Source organism: Alligator mississippiensis, chromosome 16 (assembly GCF_030867095.1).
Source record: "Alligator mississippiensis isolate rAllMis1 chromosome 16, rAllMis1, whole genome shotgun sequence".
NCBI classification, from domain to species: Eukaryota; Metazoa; Chordata; order Crocodylia; family Alligatoridae; genus Alligator; species Alligator mississippiensis.
In genome coordinates, this window is record NC_081839.1 from 15,625,149 (window position 1) to 15,645,768 (window position 20,620).

Consider the following 20,620-nt stretch of genomic DNA (forward strand, 5'->3'; position numbering starts at 1 on the left):
TCTAAAGTGTGGCCTGGTTGCTGCACCCACCCACAATTTCCAAATCCATGTACTCTTACCTGCAAAAAGGCTCATCCTTGATGAACTTTGGTGCTTACATGAAGGTCTCTAATGACCAGAACCACAGGTCCAGGCCCAAAAGACTTGCTTATACCAGCTATTACAGGGTGGTATCTTCTATTAGACCAAGTAAATAGTTGTAAAAAAAACTTCTTTATTTGTAAGCTACTGGGCTCCCTCACCCTTCCTCAGGCAAAGGAGAAGGCACAGATTGTCCCACTTCTCCCAGGTAGAAATGTCCCTGTCCTGCATCCTGGCACTTCATCATCTCTGGAGATGTCCTTGTTCCCACTCAGCTAGTAGATGAACTAGGGAGAAGTATGGGAAGAATTGGTGCCGTTCTGCAGGGAGAGGTGGAGACGCACTGCAGGATTTCCCTAATCAAATTTCCACAGAGTAAGTGCTTTTCTGTGTTAAATTATACAAGGTTAGATCTTTCATTTCCTGGCATTAAACAGTCCCATGTCCTTCCCATCCTTGTAATGGGAATGGAGAACAGACATTTCTCAAGGATCATTAAAAGTTCTGTTTTTAGGAAGGCACGACTGCTGCAAGAGCTGAAACACGACTAACAGCTATAATTTTATGCTTACTAAGACTCCTCCTCACCCTTTTAACAGCTTGGTCTTCATCTATCACACGTTATCCCACCTCGGTCCCCTTCTCCACATGAAGTGTTTTACATGCAAAGATGGGTGCACCGCGTAGCCTGAGTTTTAAAATGTGACTTGCCAAACCAGAGGCCTCCCATTGTCCAGCACATTGAGCAGACCATGGTGGGAAACCTCTGCCTTGACAGAGAGCAGGGAGCTCAGTCGTGCTCCAGAGGTTATTGCGTGTGCTGTGTGTGTGAGTGTGTAAGGCAGGCACTTACATCATGGCCAAGAAATGATCAGGCAGTTTTCTCTGGTCACTCAAGTGTATTTAGCACAGCCCACACAGCGATCTTCCTGTCTCACTGAGAGCCTCGTCTTGCTGGCCTGACTCAGGCCAATTCCCACTGCGGGCGAGCTCTGGCATCAAGGCTTCAAAGGGGCACGAATCACTGTCCTACATCCACGCACAACAGCAGACATCCTTGCTGAGCTCGTCTCCTGCTGTGCAGGGCCTGGGGGACCGACTACGTGTGCATCGTGAAACCTGCCCCTGGGGTCTTGGTGTTCAGGACAGGGGCTGGCAGCCTCCAGCCCGCTCCGTGCTGGGATCCAGCCTGCAGGACCGGGGGGCATTGCAGCACATGGCAGCAGGGGCTGCTGAGGTGGCACCCCGGGGTCCGTCTCCTGCTGGGTGCCATTCATTGCAGTACATGCCTGTGCCATGCTTCATCTCTTGCCTGCGCAGCCCCTGCGGATGCCCCAGCCCTGCCTGCCTGTCTCTCAAGCCCACCAGAGAGTGGATCAAACCACGGGAAGCTCTGCCAGCCCCAATGCAGAATGAGAAAAGGGAAAGGTGAACTGTAAAATACTGGAGGTTGACAGTGGTCGTTGCAAAACATTGGGAAATAAGTGCACATAGCTTAGTGTCCACTGGTTGCAAAGCAGTATCTCTATGTGCACTGTACCACGGCATACGATTTGTTCAAGCCTTCATCAGAAACCATTCAAGCTGGGGCTATGGCTGCATGGCACTTCAGGCCTGAGCTATCATCAAACACAATGAGAGAAGGTAAGTGGCTAGGGAAGGAATAAGAGTTACGTTGGACTCATACGTACTCACAACAGCAACTGCTATATTCAGAGGAAGTGCAGCTTATCTTAGAGCAATGGTTCCCCAGACATGATCCACAAATGCAAAAGACATCCTTCTCTGCAATTAAAGGTTTCATGATGAAAGGGAAAGGTGAACTGAAAACTACTGAAGGTTGACAGTGGTCGTGGCAAAGCAGTTGGAAATAAGTGTCCTAGAGAGCGGTGGGGAGAGCACTAGGTCTCTGTTTTCTTGACTGTCCTCAAGAAGGGGACGTGCCAGCCCTGAACATGTACAGGGGCGATGTGTTGAACCTACAGTGTGTCCTAGCCTTTGTTCTCACCAAGGGCAGCTTGACCTCTGCAACCAAAGGGAACGGAGATGGTCCCAATGGAAAAGGTGCTGATCTCAAGATTTCCATACTTGTCCTGTGCAAAGCCACCTGCATTGAAAGGGCATCCCATTTCTGAGGGAAAACTGAAATTAAGTGAAATATTTGTCATGCCATGTTCATACCTACAACTCTACGCAAAAAAGCTGAGTTCTGCATTGCTTTCCCCCGTTTTTGCGGCTATGATCCCTCCCCCTAGTTTCAGCTCCCGTTCGGGCTCCCACCTGACATTCTGGTTCAACGCTGCTAAAGAGTGGCTGGCACAAACATGCCTCCATCGTCTCGTCCTGGAGACCACATTAAAATTCCTCCTGATCTCATGCAGGCCCTTTCTCATGATTAGCAAGACTACTCGCTTCAATTTAAGTTTTTGAATACATTTTCATGCTTTTTGGGTTCTCTAACATGCTACAAGGCAAGCAGTTTACTATTGAACGCTGACACCCGCTCCCTGCCCCAGCTGGAGATGCAGTCGATGCAAGCACAGCTGGCTGGAAAACCGAGCCCTGATTGTGGCGCTGGAGTTTTTCCCAGGGGGAACCCCCTGCCTCTCCAAAATCATGGACTACGGCCCGGGGAAGACCCCCGCCCCTTCTGCCCCGTGCCAGCAATTCTCAGCCAAGGTGTCAGGAGATCCTGGGAGGGGTCTGGAGGGTGACTCACTATTCCCACTCTTAGTTGTGTACACACCTGCACAGGAGAAACCCAGATTTCATATAGGAAATAACGGTGACAAAAGCATTCTGGCCTGCTGTGGTCTGCCTGAGGTCTTTACAAGAGATTTGCTCAATTTTTCCATAGTCAAAACATAAGCTGACATTTTCCAAGGGGTGACTTGAGTCTGAAAAGGTGGATTAGACTGCATAAGACAGTGGCAGATGTGGAAGTCCGCAGCATAGGGACTGGGCACGGTGTGTGACCTGGATGCAGACAAAATCAACCCCATCCTGGGACTGGCTTCCCTGGAAAGTCCAGTGAAAGTTTCCCTTCCCTGCAGCGAGAGCTAGCACATGCTCCAAAATGCTTCCCTGCCATTTGTGAGCGCTCCTTTTGTTGAGAGATGCTGTAGTTAAATGCTGCCCGGGGGTTGGGCCCAGACCAGCGTGGGGAATTCAATCCTTGGTCGGTCCCCACTCAGTCAGAGGAAACCACGCCGGCGTTCAAGTATCCGAGCCCACGCCACGCAAACGCAGACGACACACAGCCAAACACCTTGCATCTGAGATCTAGGTATTATCAGACCTGCTGAGAGGAGGAAATATGTCTTCTTTAGGAAAGAGCACAACATTATCAGCGATTATTAAAAAGCCCCACAAAATAAAAAGTCACCACACACTCAAATGTACCGATCACCCTGCAGCTGACATGGTCTAAAGTCATTTAAAACCAGGAGGTTTTTTTCCCTCAGCTCTTCATGTTGCACAGAAAAAGACCTAATCTATCATCAGCTAAAGCAAAGTTATATAGCCTATAATCATCTGAATTATGGGATCACTTTATAAACTAGAAGATTTACCATGCTGACATGTTAGCCAATACTGAGCATAGAAGAACTCATCCCAAAACATATAAGCTTGCTCCTCAGACGTAAAAATACACCACCGCCCAGTTGCCTTGTTGTCCGGTGTGACACACTTCTCATGAGGCTCAAACAACGCCCTGCAGAGCTGACACGTCACATTTGCATCTTTTTTCCCTTTCAATGAACACTGTCAAGTTGGTTAAGCTCCAAATGCATAGAAATATTTTTTTATGATTTATACATGTGAGTGAAAGCTTTTTTTTTCTTTTTCTCTTTTTTTGGTTTTTGGTTTTGTTTTGTCTGTTTGTTAGGTAAATGTACTAATTGGGAAGGAACTGCAAGAAACAAGAAGTAAATCGGATTGATTTTGCTTCACTCTTCAACAAGCAAATGCCATAAGAGGCGACAAGCACGCTGGATCTTGAACTAGCTTTCAGTGCTAGTAAGCCAAGGCATCGGCTCTCAAGCTAAGGCCTTGGCTCCAGAGCCCGTACACGTGTTTCAGGGTTTTCAAGCACCCTCCTCCTCCCCTGGGCCCGTGGGATTCAGCAATGTCTACTTTGACAGGAAAGAAAACCTGAACTCGGGCAGGGCACATCACAGACAAGGCTGAGAAGTGCTGGTGTTGACACAGAGGTGGCCACTTGGGAAAGACACGTTCATCTTGACTCTGATCCTTTCAAAGGGAAAAAGAAAGGACCCCCACTCCCTTGCACGCGCGCACACACGACAGCTGACAGCTGCAGCTTCTTTCAGGGATAGGGGCACAAACCCCTCAACCTACAAGAGTCAGTGCTTCGCAGCAGCATGGTGACAACACTGGGGAAAGGCGCTACGCTTGTCCACGCACAGCCCCTATATATTAATCTTTACAAATACAGTCTTCGACACGAGGAACGGCAGATACTCGTCATTCAAGGAATTGCTGCAATTATTCCTGCAAAGGAAGCGTGCGTGGAGCCAGGTCCCTGCCTCACGGGAGTGTGGACAGCACAAGCCCACGTGAGGATGGACTGCAGTTTGCCTTACGCTTTTGGAGACATCTCTGCTCTTCTGCCAGCCGGGAACGTTTTGGCTCAACTCCAGACCCAGAAAGAGGAGACCAGGCCCCACTCCACTTGCTTTTGCATTCAAGACGGTAAGAAGGAGACCATGGGAACAGCTCTCGAAGCGTCTAGGAGAAACCTCAAGGCTGAGGCCAGAGCGGCGGTGGTTAGAGTCACCCAGCAAGGTGGGAGTCCTAGCTCGTCCTGCGAGGAAGACGTGTCCAGAGATGATTGCGATGGCGAGGCATCTTTGTTGTGGGCATCGCTGTGGATCTGGCCCTCCTGCTGGGACTCCCAGGAGCGTGTGCCGTCCCTGCTGGCGGACACCGTCTCAGCGTCCCAGACAACGGAGGTTTCTGCGTCACGGAGCTGACCTGGCCGCCCCTTTTAAAAGGCTGGAAAAACAAGCAACAGCTCTGCCGACAAGGCTTTCAAGTCTCTGGGCTTGTAGTTCTCCGTGCACTTTATTCTGAAGAGGAGAAAACAGTATTGCTAGCAGAAACAACACGCGCGTGGCACCGCTGCACTCTCTCTGCGTTTGCTGGCTCACGAGTCGGTCCACCGAGCACTGCCAGGCCAGACGCCTTACCTTCTTCTCGCAGGACCTGAGCAAGTCATTTAAGACTGAAGTGTACAGAAAGGTAGGAACACAATTATCACTCCTGGAAAAAATGATCTTTCCGTGATCAGATGAGGACAACCCTGCACGGAGGCACTTCAGACACCAACATCCCCGTCCGCTAAGAGCCACCCCTCTCTGGAGGGGGACATGGCCTCTGTTTCCACGGTCTGGGTGACGTGCCACCAGACCAGCACGGCTGGAAGCAAAGCTGATGATCAGCTCCCTTTGGAGAAGGGTTTCTGGCAATGGAGACCCCTGGGGCAGTGCAAGTTGGGAAAGCCTTGGGGCATGCAGGTTGGCTTCTGAATCTTTCAGCTACGTTCCCAAATGACCTGTGTCTGGGATTTCTAACAGAAATGTTTCCACTGAAGTAAACCGAGTCTCCCAGGGCTGAGATGGAGACCAATGACTTCAGGGGAAACCGAGAAAGGCCGTCCCTGACTGCTTTGGGAAAATCCCCTTGGAGAAAGCAGACCGAAAAGGCTAGAGCAGTACTGATGGGGTTAAATTCACCTCCCGCTACTCCCAGCCCTTCTCACACAGCACGCACCTCTCCTTCTCCATCCTGGGGTGGGGAGACAATCCCAGTTTAAGGGGAGGCGCCAGCCAATCCCTGGGCTAGACTTCTCCCCGGCTCCCAAACTGCCTTTTGAGCCCGGCATCCCCTTGTCGGGGACCAGACTGAACTGCAAATACGGTGTCGCGTCTGGGACAGCCTCCCTCCAGGGCTCAGGCAGAGCCCAATGCAGCACACGCAGAAGGCGAGTTCCCCTTCACCGGCCTCTTGCAGAAGAAGAGCCCTTTTGCAGCTGAAGCAGGAACATGGTGGCACCGCTGGGAGGGAGGGGATGGTGGGAGCACGAAACAAAGATGATGCTGACCGTGGTCCCTGCCTTTGGGGTGAGAAGGGAAGGGAAACAAGTGGAGGCGCCCAAAGTGAAACCCCAGCATGGCCATGTTTAACCAGCGACGGCAGGAAGACCTCTGTGCCCAGGCACAGGTCCTCAGGGGGAGACGCAGCGGGCCCCGCTCAGATGCAGAGGAGAGCAGCAAAGAGCCGTATGCAGCAGGGGGACGTTGGAGGCCTTCTGGAGGGGTGAACCCCAAGGGTCGGGGTGGAGGTAATGGTGACAGGGATGAGGACAGAGCCCTGTCAGGCCCCCCAGAGCCGGGCACGGGGAAGGAGCTGACATACGAGGCAGCTCTGGAAGAGCTGAGAGAAACGGAGACGTGCTCTGCCGTGTCTGCACGGGCAGTGCCCAGGAGCCTGCTCCACTCAACCCCCCGCCTGGGTCCCTCCCCTGGTGCTGCTGCGCTTGGACACCCGCGGGCAGGCGGGCACAGGCGCTTCCCTGCCAGGAGCCAAATCCTGCTGCAAGCTGAGCGCTGATGGGGGATGAAGAGAAAGTGCAGATGGAGGTGAGGTGTGCAGGACAGGGCCAAGAGCAGTAGGAGCTGCATTTTGACTTAGCGGCCAGCACATGCCTCGGCCAGGACAGCCCCAGGCTTGGTCGGAGCAGGCGCCTGCTCTGGCTCCCAGCAGCTCTATCACCGGCACTGGCGGATGGCTCTCATAGCGGCAGGTGGGACTAGTCCCCAGGTGCCTGGGCAGTGCCCCTGGGCCGCGGGCGCTGTGCTCTCGTGGGCACAGAGCTGCTGGCCTGTCCCAGAGAGCTGGAGGAGCAGGAGGGGGCGAGCAGCGCAGGGGAGGACATTCCTGATGAGGAGCAGACACCGACTCCTTTGGCTCAGGCAGGAGCCAAGCTGTGCAGCAGCCCAGAGCCCAGGCTGAGGGAGGGAGGGAGGGAGGGCAAGAGAGGCTTTTTCCTCACTTTGCATCCAGCCGCGGCACTGCGACACTGCCACTGCACCACACAGCACCGCAGCAGTCGCCTCGGCCTCAGCTTGGACCCCCGGGGCCCCTGGTTAAGGTGAACTTGTGGCCAGATCTGGACCCCAAGAACTGGGTGGGGATCCCTGAGCATCTCTTCACTTCACAAGTAAGCATCTGAGGGACAGAGCCAGGTTTCTGCTGGTCCCAGGACAGACACTTGCTGCTGGGGATGGCTCCGGTGCTCAGACCGCAGGACAGAGTGACAGCCCCTCCTGGGGACACTGGAGACACGGAGGGCTTCGTGATCACCACGGGCTGAGACCAGACCCCTGAAGGCAACATTATAGACACGCACGTCCGCACGCTGACTCCGGAGAAGCCTTCTCACCTCACATTTAAAATGCTTTCTTCCACGTTATCACGTGACCCAGTCACCACAGGAAGAGCAGAGCCGGGGAGAGTCTAGCCCAATAGGAGTGGATGGGAAATCTCCCGGGGACTTCATTGGAGCCAAATGTGGCCCTAAATGTGCAAGGACTGAGAAATCCTAGAAACCACCAGACCGGGGGACTGCAAGAGCAAGCAATGGAGACACAAGAAAGACATCACCCTGGTGGGCACGGGGCACGGGCACAGACTGAACTCAAGCAGAGCACAGGCGGAGGAAGGGCAGAGCAAGTTTTTGGTCAAGTCCTGCATCTCAGGTTCGCGCTGTGCTGCTGTACATCACTGCCTTGGGCAGCACAGTACCAATCAGCCTCATCCTCCACCTGGACATTGGTGATGGTTAAGTAGCCAGAGTAAGGTCCACGCAGCCTGTTCACCGCTGCTTCCCCAGGGGTGGGAAGGACAACTGAGGCTGTGAAAGGAGTTGAGCTTCCATCTGCAGGTACTTAGCTCCTTGCCCGAGTCGGGGGCAGTTGGGGGCAGCGCGGATCGACCCCCCACCCCGCACTGGGCAGCACCCACTGAGTACAGGCTTTTTTTTCAAAGAGCTGGGAGCTGGGGCGGGTGAGCATCTATTGCCAGGGCTGGGAGTGCAGGCGGGGGATGGGGCCTATGTGACTTGGACATTTGGCTCTTTTGGCAGCAGCCGAATCGATTCGGGACGGTGATTCGAATCACTCTATCGAATCACCGCCCCCCGAATTGGCCCAGTCCGAATCCGAAGCAAACACTAGCAGCTTCACACAGGCCTTGTGTCAATCAGGAATTATGTACCTTAAAGAATGCAGGTTGAACAGCACAGGGAGTGGCTGCCTCTCGTGTTTAAAATGTTTAATATTACACTTAAAGGTTGGTTTAAGAACCTGGAGACCCATCTGAGAGCAGGGCCCTGTTGTGCTGACTGAAATGAGATCGAGAAATATTCAGTCTGGATAGATATCATTACAATCAGTCTATCAATGGACAAAAGACTCAGTTTATCAAAGGACAAAAAAGGTGACAAAGGAAAAGGACTAGGCTGAGCCTAGAACAGTTCAGGTTTTCATTCTTCATTGCAGCTGTGGAGCTGGCCAGCACTTGCACATGCATGCTCCACTGCATGCTAGCCCTCTTAATGTGCACCCGAGCACGGATCTGATTTAAAGGTCTCCCTTGACTGCACTGGGCTTTTAATCCAGCCCTTAGTGAGATAAGAATTGGGCTCAGCATCCCTTTCCTGAAGGTTATGAGCAGTCTGAAGAACGGGCCTCAGGAAATCTCAAAGCGATTGTGTTCTCTGTAAGCAAGGGTTGTCTACATATCCAGTTGTACTGGTTCAGCTAAAACAGATTGATCTGGGGCATCCCTGCCTTGCCCCTGCACTGTGTCTGCACCCTCAAACACATCCCTCCCTCCCACTCGCTTCAGCACATCTCATGCCACATCCCAAAATGCCAGGGCAGGGGCTTGAAAGGGAACACCAAATGTCAGGAGACTGGCCATAAATTCCCATCTTGACAACATCATTTCACTCTCCAGTGGTTAAGCTGTGTCACTAGACAGACATGTGCTCCTTTCAGGTTAGAGTCCTTTGAAGGAGTGGTGCTCGGGAGATACTAGGGGAGCATTTCTGGGGACATGCACTAAAGCTGGGGCCTAGAAATATACTGTGAATAGACCTTCCTGCAGCAGTCTGGATCTCCACCAAATCGAATCAAAGACTGAAGCTTCGCACAGTCCTACTTCTCAGCCTTGCAGACGGGCGACGGTTACATCTCTTCCCCCGGTGCAGTGGGGAGTGTGGAGGTCTCTGTCCATCCCACAAATAATATTGGCATGCCCTCCACCCCACTGATCCCTCTCCACCTTCTGACGCTGCCTCAGTTTCCATGTCCAGCCACTGGGGGAACTTAAACGAAAAAAGGTTGAAAACCCCTGGAGGAGTAGGTTGCAGTACCAGGAAAGCATGAGCAGATCCTCCTGCCTTGATATCCGCCTAGGCCCCTCATAGGTGGAGCAAGTGCTGGACCTGACTGCTTACAGACTCCTTCTCCTGGTCCATGCACACAGTGATGTGCAAAGCTTCAGGACACAACAAGGGCAGTATTTTATGTTCCCTCTCAGCTGTCGCTGTGAAGAGCAACAGCATCACGTTGCCTGTTAGCTGAGAACCAGAAAGTTTCCTTTCTGCACTCAATTGCCTCTCAGACTCATCTGCTAGGATGAGATCAGCCCAGGCAGGCGGGTCAGAAAGCCTGGACTTGGACGTTGCACCAGCTAACTCCAGGGGCTGCACCAGAAACCTCACAGACAGCAGTGTCATCACATCTGCAGCACAAGGGAGAAGAGCTTAGGTGTGATCATGGCAAAGCTCTGTCCCCGTGGGGTTGTTACAGCACACTAAAGCTTCCTAACAAGCAACCTCACACAGCACTCTGCAGGCAGCAGCTTCTTGGACCTTAGCCTCACAATGCCTGCAATCCTTTAATCCAATGGGCAATGGGATAATTTCTGCTGAAGGATCTGGCTCTGGCCCTGGAATAAAAGAATGAGGGTTCTTCTAGGGAAACAGGGCCTGAGCCCAGGGCAGAGCATGTGGGTCCGAAAGGGGACTGATGTGCCTCACTCCTTTTTACGGACAGAGAATACTGTATTCCATCAGCTCCAAACTCAAAGTGACGGGGAAGCATGAAATCACAGCATGTCCAAGCACCACCCATGAGCCCAAGTGGAGACCAACACAACGAGTCAAAGACACACCTGGATATGCACTTAAATAAATATTTATTATTTATTAATTAAACTTAATTCTCTTAATTACAGAACTACAGCATTATGGAGGATGGCCCAGGGCATGGAGGCGGAGGGCAGACCCGCCACAGCAGGAGAAGTTCAAGTGGCTACATGGGCCATTCCTGGAGGACGAGCACAAGACAGAGAATGTCCTGGTTTCTTGCCACAAGCAGCGGTGCTGTGGGAATACTGCATTGCCCCATTTCAGAGACGCAGCAGAGGCAGCGAATGTCCCGGTGTCTCACCACAAACACAGGATCGCCTCATTTCAGAGAAAGCCACAGCAGTGCTGGAGACACACTGGATCCCCCCGTTTCAGGGAAGGAGCAGCAGCGCTGTGCAGACACTGGATCTGAGGACAAGCAGCGGTGCTGTGGAGTCACTGATCTCCTGGAGGAGGAAGAGGAGGAGACGACACGGGATCCCCGGACTTGTCCTCCTCCCCTATGCTGCCAACACCTCTGTTCGGTTGCTGTAGTCAAGATGGAAGAAGCCTTCTGGGACAGCCGCAGTGATGGCCTCCCACGATGCATTCTGCCTGCCACCATTTGCAACAGCTTCCACTTCTGTCTTGCCTCCAACAGCCTCTTGCCATGAGCGGACAAGCTCCTGACGGCCACCAAGCCCCAGCAGTGGGAGCACCCCATGTCTGGGAGCAGCTTCCCACTCGGGTCACTAGCCAGAGCTTCAGCTGGCCCTATTTATAGAGGAGCTGCTGACTGCAGCCGACCAATCACATAGGCTCTATCCATATATGGCCATCAAACTGTCCTATAGCCATCCAAACGTCCATATATGGCCATCAGGTATGGTGACCATGGATTGTTCACATTTGGACAACTCCTCCCCAATTAATGCAGGTGAGAAAATGGGGAAAGCCCAGGTGCATCCCACACCCGTCTTTCACCCTTGCAAAATCAGGACTCTGGCTGCAACCAACACTTGTAATCATAAATGTCCTTGTCTTTGGCTTTCTCCTCTTTGGGGTTTCCTGCTGTGCTCCAGACATGTGGGGCACAGCCCCCACTCCTCATTGGCAGCGCGGTTCTGCCACAATCACAGGCCTCCAGGAGCTGGGGCTTGAAAGGAAACACTCACTCCCAGGAGAGTCACGCTAAAATCCCACTTGGCCGTATTCATTTCATCCTCCCCCTCAGCTTGTGGGGACATCCCTTCCCTCCCGGATCGTGCCTGGGCCCACGAGCTCTTCTTTCCCTAAACCACCTCCTCTCTGGGCACAAACCGACTTGGGACTGAGCACGAAGCTCCAACTCTTTGGTCTCTCTCAAGTCAAGAGGAGAGCTGGCATTGAGCCGTCACTGCCTCCCTCCTCTTTCTGCCCCTATATGTCAGTGGTATGTGAGCTGTTTTACTGAGACTTATACTTGAATGTAGTTATGAGAGTCCTGAGGAAATCAGTCCATCCGTCAGTCCTTAGTGAGACACCTCACAAGTTCGTCTCTTATGAGATCACCCTGGCAGTTTCCTCACAAAGCCTAGTCTGACATCAGACCCCTAAGTCAAGACACAGGGCCAGTGACTTCATAGACACTTGGGTCTTCGGGCCAGCTGAGTACAACAGAGGAGCTCACTTATGTACGTCACAAAGCATCCCAGCTCAGTAAAGCAACCTCACGCAGCCCTCTGCAGTGACCTCCCTCGAGGGTTTTCCCTCACAACCCCTTTTAGCATTTGTTCTTCCAAGAGACACTTGGCCAACTTCTCAAGTCAGATTTGGGGATCAGGCTGAGCCTGAGAAGAGCACAACATGGCATGTCTAGGGAGACAGGGACAAGCAGAGGGTAGTAGTGTGGATTTGCTAAGGTGGGGTTGGCGGCTGCCACGTTGTGGCAGGGGGACGTCCTGTGCTTCCGGTAAGGACAGACCTCGGCGTGAGATAGGGGTAAAGGGAGAGCTCAGATGCAAGCAAGAGATGAGCGCGTAGGTGAACCACACTTGGTGACAACAGGGAACGTCATTTCGGTTCTTTTGTGACGGGGATCATTTAAGTGGCAGCAGGCTTCTTGCCCGTGAGAAGTCAGCACTGACCATGGCCACAGAAAGCGTGTGGATTTGCTGAAATCAGAACGGAGAGGAGTGATGACTGAACAGAAGAGGACATCTCAGGGGATCCACTGACTCCCCCACTTCTCCGATTCAGGAGGCTGAATGCAGTGCTCCTGCACTGAAAGGAGGGGATCTGATATTTCTCCAGAGCACCAGATCCACTGTCTCCACTGCTCCCATGTCCTAGTCCCAGGCATCCACATGGCTTTTGGCCATCTTTGGCCATATAAGAAAACACACATACATGGCCAAACATGGCCATAAAAACCACTCAGGAGTCCCATGCCCATGTAAGGGCAATGCCCACAGTCATAATAGCTGTGTGTTCCCTATATGGGCGCTTGGACTGGATGGGGACCCATCTGATGGCCATATATGGACAAGCCAAGTCTGGTTGGCCCCCGGTGAGTGATGACGTGGGACCGGGCTGGCCAGCAGCTCCCTTATAAAAGGGCCCAAGGGCTGAGCCCCTCTCTGAAGCCAAGCACTTCCCATCAAAGCGAGAAGCTCCTCGACAGTAGAGTTGTCACGAGAGAAACCACATGCGAATGGCTCGGGGGAAATGAGGCAGAAGGACTGGTGCAGAGAGGGGCCGCCACAGGCTGCGGAGGGCAGAGCATAGGCTTGGAGAGAAGAAATGGCGAAGAAGGATCTGGCTGGAGAAGAGGACAAGGCAGGCACTCCTAAAGGAGGAGGTGGTGGAAGAGAGGCCAGACCACTGTGTTTGGGACATAGATGAGGGGGCCTGTGGAGACAATGAGGCTCCTGCTTGGGCAGAAGCTGAATATCCTAACGAGGCACACCCCCGAAAAATGACCTGGAGGATACTGCAGCTATGAGAGTCTATCAGATGGACTGTGTGTGCTGGGGGAGGAGAAGGGGAGGAGACATTGCCTTTACACTCAGGGGCCGTGGAAAATAGGAAAACTCTAGAAAGAAAGAAGCCTCTGCATGCTCAGGGCAGGGAGCCAAGCGGCGATACATCCTGCTGAGACAGGGCAATCAGAAACGGACCCAAGAGCTTGGAAAAGTCACTGGCACTAAATCTAACAGCAGACACCCTCTTCCTGCTACCACGCAGCCACAAGAAGAATGGCTTAAGACCAAGGCAGCACACCCAGGCTGCGTTTCCCGAGGCAAAGTGGTCTTTGGTGAAAACTCAGAGTCTCCTAGACCTCCAAAGAGAAGATCAGCTCCTTCTTGCAAATGTGTTCCCTGTCTGATCCTGCCAGCAGCTCCTGGTCCTTTCTGACCGATATCCCCAGAGCCTTTTCGTTTCATTAAATAAAGAGCATTTTCTCAGGATTGTGATCTTCTCCTTATCTTGTGTGATCATTCCTTGTTTTAATAAGAGAAATACAAATCAATAGACGAACTGTTCAGTTCCACTGTTTGGAGCAAGTCTTGATAAGAGAGTGTCCTCCCGTGTGTCAGGCACAACTCGTGACATGGGTGCTTGTGCAATCGTGTCTGTCTTGTGGCACGGGGCGGGGGGACTACTGCAGTCCTGGCTGCTAACCTACTGCCTTACCAGTTACCAATCAATCATGATTCACTCAGGGACCAGCTCAATACACAGGACCTGGCTACTAGTAGCTACTAGATAATTAGTCAATTAGCAACCATTAACACCTAAAAACCCGCAGACTAAGGAGAGGGAATAATCAATACAATCAACTGCCCCTAGACTGAGACAGTCAGTCCCACAAGCACCCACGGCATGAGTTTTGCCTGTCCGCAGCTGGGGGTGCAGGGTCCCAGAAGCCCCTGCCCCTACCTCCTCCACAGCTGGCAGACGTTGTGGCCGCAGCAGGGGCTCGCAGGCCTGCAGCTATCGCCCTGCTGCGCCTTCACACACACAGTGTCACCACGGCATGAGTTTGGCTTGTCTGCAGCTCGAGGTGCAGTTCCCCCAAACCCCTGCACCGATCTTCTTGAAACTTGGCAGGCTTTGTGGCCTCCCCAGGGGCCACCACCCCTGCACTTTTCACTGCCCTGTGGTGCAACACGTGCACATGACAGAAGTTTGCTTTCACGAATTTGGGGTGCAGTTCCCCCCAAACCCCTGCACCTACCTCCTTGAAACGTAGCAGGCTTTATGGTCCTAGCAGAGGCTACTGTCCCTGCACATTACATCCAAATCAGACAAAAAACAACAGCGTTATAGATATTTCATTGATTCCCCATGATACCCTATGGCCGGATCTCCAAAGCTTTTCCAAAGCGCTTTGGAAAGCCTAACGAAGCCAGCGCTTCGATCCGGACATGCTGCTTCGGATGCCGAAGCGTCCAAAGCTTCTCCAGATCTGAAGCATGGTCCGAAGCCTCACACAGCCCTAAGCCAACCTGTAACACAAGTGTCCCACTTGGAGGCAAGGCCCTACGAGGAGAGCCGGAGAGACTGAATCTCGTCGGCCGGCACCAGAGCAGGCTGAGAGGTGATCTTGTGGCTGCCTATCATTTCATCAGGGAAGCACAGCAGGGACTAGGAGCTGCTCTATTCACTAGGGCACCCCCTTCAGTAACTAGGAACAACGGCCACAAATCGATGGAGAGCAGGTTTAGGTTGGACATTAGAAAGAGCTTCTTCATGGTGAGGGTTGCCAGAATCTGGAATGGGCTCCCAAGGGAGGTGATGCTCTCCCCTACACTGGGGGGCTTCAAGCGGAGACGGGACCAGACTGGATATGTGCAGTGAAATCCTCTGCAAGGCCCTGGGGATCCCTCCACTCCTGTGACATGATTTCGTCTGCTCCAGTGTATTCCAGGCTCAGCCCATACCTGAAAGGTCTTCCCTTGGCAATAAAATCCTCAGTAAGGGCCTGGCGGTGGTTTTTAGAAGCCATTTACCATGTTGCACATAAGAGAGGATGTTCCCGGCAGGATCCCAGGTACCATCCCTGTCCCACATGACGTGATGTCCAGGAATCAGAGGGATCTTCAGGCCCCAAGGCTGCAGCAAGAATGATTATAACAAACCTGGCGGCTGCCCTGTCCGCATCACAAAGAGGACTTCCAGCCCCAGCCCCTTTCCCTCAGGGCACCTGGAAAGAGCTCCACATTTAAGGCCTGTGCAGGGGCATGTTTAACTCCATGGCTGTCTCTGGAGCAGCCAGCAGGGCCCTTTCTCATCATAAGAGTCACTTTACCGCCTCCAGAAATCTTCTTGTGGCAGATCGAGTGACTTCAGCCACAATCCTGGAACAGACACCCCCAAAACAGACTGAGTAGCATCCTCCCTTCTCTGTGCTCTCCCCCCATGATGACCACCCAGCTGAGCAGCACATCACCCCCATGCCTGCAGCAATGCCCAGGGGGGGGTTTATTTAACAGACAGCAGCTGCACTCTGGGCAGAGAAGAAATCTGTCTGACGCCAGTGATATCTACTGGCCTCGGTTGGGTGTAAATGGTGTGTTGACCCGTGGCTTTCTCAGACCATGGACTGGGGAGGACAAGGAAACATGGGACTGGAAGGGACCTCGTTGTTCTTGGCCATATCCTTGCCAGTGCAGGCAATCCCACTATATGATCCCAGGCTCAAATCCGTCAATCTGTATTTTAAAACTACTTGTTCCCTCCCACGGGGAACCTGCTCCAGAGCCTCCTGCTCTGAGGGTTACAATCCTTCTGAGCTTCAGCCTATTTGTATGTGTGACCCCTATGTCCCCACTTCTCCTGGGGCTGGCATTGTCTTGTCTCTTGTGTGGCTCTTCTCCCTCTCAGCAGTATTTCCAGAGAGCGGTCAGCTCCCTTCTCAGCCTGCCTCTCCCTAGGATGAACAAGCCGCTTCATCCCAGAGAGTCTCTGCTGCTCTTGTTCCACTTCTGGCACGTGGGGGCTCCGATTGCACGCGGCCGACTTCCTTCCACAAACAGATGTCTCACATCTGCCTGCACTGCTGCCTCTGCTTTTGTGCACATGCTTTTCAGCTGTACATTCCCAATGCTGGGGACTCAGGCCTATGCTGTGTGTGAAGGGGAGCTATCACATCACTTGCATGTATATGTAGCATGTACATACAGCAGGTACATCGAGCTAGCACATCACTTGCAGGCAATGGGGGTTTTCCAAGAGACTGGAGGCAAAGCGGAGAGGAGATTGCTCACAGACACCAGCTCTGATCTCTCCCTCAGCTACTGAGGAGGTTGCATGGAGCCACAGCCCCCAGAAGACCAGGGTGGCAGAGCCACGCTGACAGCCTGCTCTGCCTCTCCCCCCACTCCCTGCATCGGGCAGAGCTGGAGGTCGCTGCATCCCACAATTGCATCCTGGTCCAGAAAGCAAGTCACTGCAGGGAGACTGAGCGACTTCAAACTCTCCAGCTGGGAGGCACAACAGGGCTCATACCTCTGTTCACTTCAGAAACACCCTGGTTTTGAAGGCCTTCAGTGTACACATGTACGGGGAAATGCTTCAAATGCTACATCTGCCTGCACCCACAACGTGATGGCTAGAGAGCACTGTCTATAAGACAAAGCCAGGACAGCAAGAAACTCTTCATGAACGACAGCCAGCATTGACTTTGGCAGCACAGGACATCTCTGTCTGAACTACCCGTCCCTTCCATTTTACATCACCTGGGGTGGAAGCATGACGGCTGAGCAATGATCCTCCTTATACCCAGTAGTCTCGCGCTGGGATCTTTTTGTGCTCACTGATGGGTCCCTGAGTTCCAGCTCTTGGCACGCAAGCAGAGCTTACATTTTACATCAGGGGAACACGTCTCTGGGAAGAAGAGCAAAGAAGGTTTTGGCAAGGTTTGCTCCACGCAGAGATGACTCTTGAATCTGAGCTGTGTCTCTCTCTATCACAAACCCATTTGTGGCTTGTTGATAAAAGTATTCCTGATCCTGCTCACTGGCTGCTGCAGCCAGTCCCTCCCGCTCTGACTCCTAAATATGCACAAACAATTCAAGAAGTCTGTAAAAGCAGGAAAAGCTCATGTGTCAGTGACATAGGCCGTGCAAACACCAGCCAGGTAGCTAGAGACATACTAGATCTGTAGTACATCTTCTGTGGAAGGTGGTGATTCGCAACCAGGTGCACAGACAGGCTCTGAAGCGTGCCCTCAGGGCACCTGGAAAGAGCTGCATATTTAATGGCTATGGAGAGGGAGGTTTAACTCTACTGGTGTCAGTGAGGCAACCAGCAGGACCCTTTCCCATCGTCATAGGTGGTGGAAGGCCGGGGCTAACATAGCTTAGGTCTCACAAACATGGCTCCAGCTGTGCCACCGCCACGTCCCACCACCACAGCACTGAGCCCAGTGGCATTGGCCTTTCACTTGCATGGCTCGCCTCCCTCTCAGATGGCTTTACAGAGAGCAGTCAGCTCCCTTCTCAGCCTGCCTCTCACTAGGATGAACAAGCCAGTACCTTCACTCTCTTCCGTTCAGCAAGCTCCACATTTCCCTGATCAGCCCAGGAAGTCTTGTCTGGACTCGTTCCACTTCTGGCACACGGGGGGCTCCAGTCGCACACGGCTGCCATCCTTCCAGAAGTGGATGCCTCCTGTCCCCTGGTCTCCTAGATCTGGCAATGGGGGTTTCCCAAGACAGTGGAGGCAAAGCGGATAGGAGACTGCTCACAGACACCAGCTCTATGATCCCCCTCAGCCACTGAGGAGGCCGCACAGAGCCACTGTCCACAGGACACCAGCGGTGGCAGAGCCACAACGACAGGCCACTCTGCTTCTCCCCCATTCCCTGCATTGGACAGAGCTGGAGGTCGCTCCATCCCACGGCTGCATCCCAGTGCAGACAGCAAGCCGCTGCAGGGCACCTGAGACATTTTAAAGCACAACAGGGGCTCTGCCTCTGTTCCCAGCAGAAACACCCCATTTTTGAGAGTATTTTAGAGTGCAGCTACACAGTGAAATGCTTCAAATATTACATCTACCTTCACCCCTATGTGATGGATAGAGAGCACCATAGATAAAAGCCAGTGCCAGGCCTGCAGGTAAGTCTTCTTTAGTGACAGTCAGCATTGACTTCAGCAGCACGGGACATCTCTGCCCAAACCACCAGTCCCTTCAGCGGTACCTCACCTAGTGTGGAAGCAAGATGGATGAGCAATGACCTTCTTTATACCCAGTAGTCTCGTGCTGGGATTTTTTTGTGCTCACAGATGGGTCCCTGAGTTCCAGCTCTTGGCACACAAGCAGATCTTAACTTTTGCATCAAGGGAACTCATGTCTCAGGGAAGAAGAGTGGAGAAGGTTTTGGCAAGGTTTGGTCCAAGCAGAGATGACTCTTGAATCTGAGCTGTGTCTCTCTGTAACACAAACCCATCTGTGGCTTGTTGATACAAGTATTCCTGAGCCTCCAGATTTCTGCAGGCAAGTTGGCAGAGGACACCTCTCCGTAAGGCCCTGATAGACATCTTGGGAGACTCAAAACTAATAAGCAGCTCTGCCCACACGTAGGGAGTGCAACAGCAGACGTGGACATGATGGGCCCTGGGCGGGGTGAGAAGCTGCATGCCAGGATCCAGATACAGCTCCTTTGTGGACACTCGAAGCTCTGCCTGGAGCCCAGCTCTGATGTGAGCACAGCCGCAGGGAGGGCAGGGGAGGGGTTTCTCACAGTGGCACTGTGAAACCCAAAATTGCCACTAATGCTATCATCTACACCACACCAGTAAGTGGCCTCATCGTCTGCTTGGGCGTTGGTGATGGTTAGATAGCAAATAGCACCGGAGCTGGAGCCAGTGAATCGATCTGAGGCTCCATCCCCTTTGCTGTCTGAACCATAGCATAGAAATCGTGGGGCCTGGTCAGGTCTCTGTTGGTACAACCAACACTGTAACTCCTGTACTGACTGCTCAGCGTGCAGGGGAGTTTAAAGGTGTTTCCCAGGGTCACAGACTCTGAGGGCGCCTGTGTCAGGGTGGGCTGCGAGAAGGAACCTGGAAGGAAGATAGCCATTAATCTATTATCATAATTACACTTCTATTATGCAGCACATTACAATAGGATAAAGGCATGAAACAATGAAAATTAATTAAGCAAAGCAATGCAGACATGTGCAGAAGTGTTTTATGGGTTACCCAAGCAGTACATGAGCACCACGAGGAGGAGCGGGGCCCAGGCCATGGCAGGAATCCAGACTAGCTCGGCTTCCCCAGCCAAGTGGGTTTGTGGCTGGGACCCTCTTCTCATCTGTTAAATCCCCACCGCTGAGATCAGCCCCTTAGTGCAAATCTGCCCCTGCTCACTGGCTGCTGCTGCCAGTCCTTCCCTGCTCTTACTCCTAAAACTACCACCAATGCCTCCATGTTACTGTGAAAATAGGAACAAACTCTGGTATTATGACAGTGTAGGACACAGAGTGCAAGAGCTGGTTAGCCAGATGCATGCATTATCCAGAGGCTATCCTCTCCCCAAAGACTACCCATAGAGTAAGATCTACCTGCTTCTTTCCTGCACCTTTGCACTGAATTCAAGCATAGCCTCCCAAAACCTTGGCCAACCAAAGCCCATCTTCCATCAGGACAAGCTCTCACAGAGGTGTGTTGCACAGGTGTACAGCTCAGGGCACCACTGCGTGTTTTGACTGTTTTTTTCTTGGCTTAGAAACAATTTGCCATTCCAGTGCCATGCAGCAACCCACGCCCACCCATTTTACCTCCCTTTAAACCAACTGTGGGCAGAGAAGTGGTTCAGAGAGGGAGTCAGAACAGAAGCATGTCCGATCTGACATGAAACTTCATGCCTCCCCACAGATCTGTTGCTCTGATGTTATGTTCTCATTAATGGGCTCCAGGGATTTGCTTATAGAAAGCTCTCCCACTCTGCAGAGAAGGGTACGTGCATCTGTGGGGATCTGAATGGAGGCAAGATCCCAGCCCTGCACCGTCCTGTGGAGCACGGGAGGATTTTTCCTCTTTATGTAAGTTGCCTGAAGTCTTTTTTGAGAGAGGCGCCATTTACATCTAATAAATTAATAAATACAACATATTAAACAAGTGGCCAAACTCACACCTTTTCCTGGTAGGAAAAAATCCCAGAGGCAAAGCTCCAGCATGGACCCCACCATGATCCCAGAAAGGGGATGTGCCCCAGCCCTTCGCAGTGGTGAGAGCAAGGGAGACATGCTGGTGCAAGAAGGAATTTAGGAAATGCCATCTTTGAAGGAAGAGGACTTGAGACGGCTCATTCAAATGGGGCCAACAG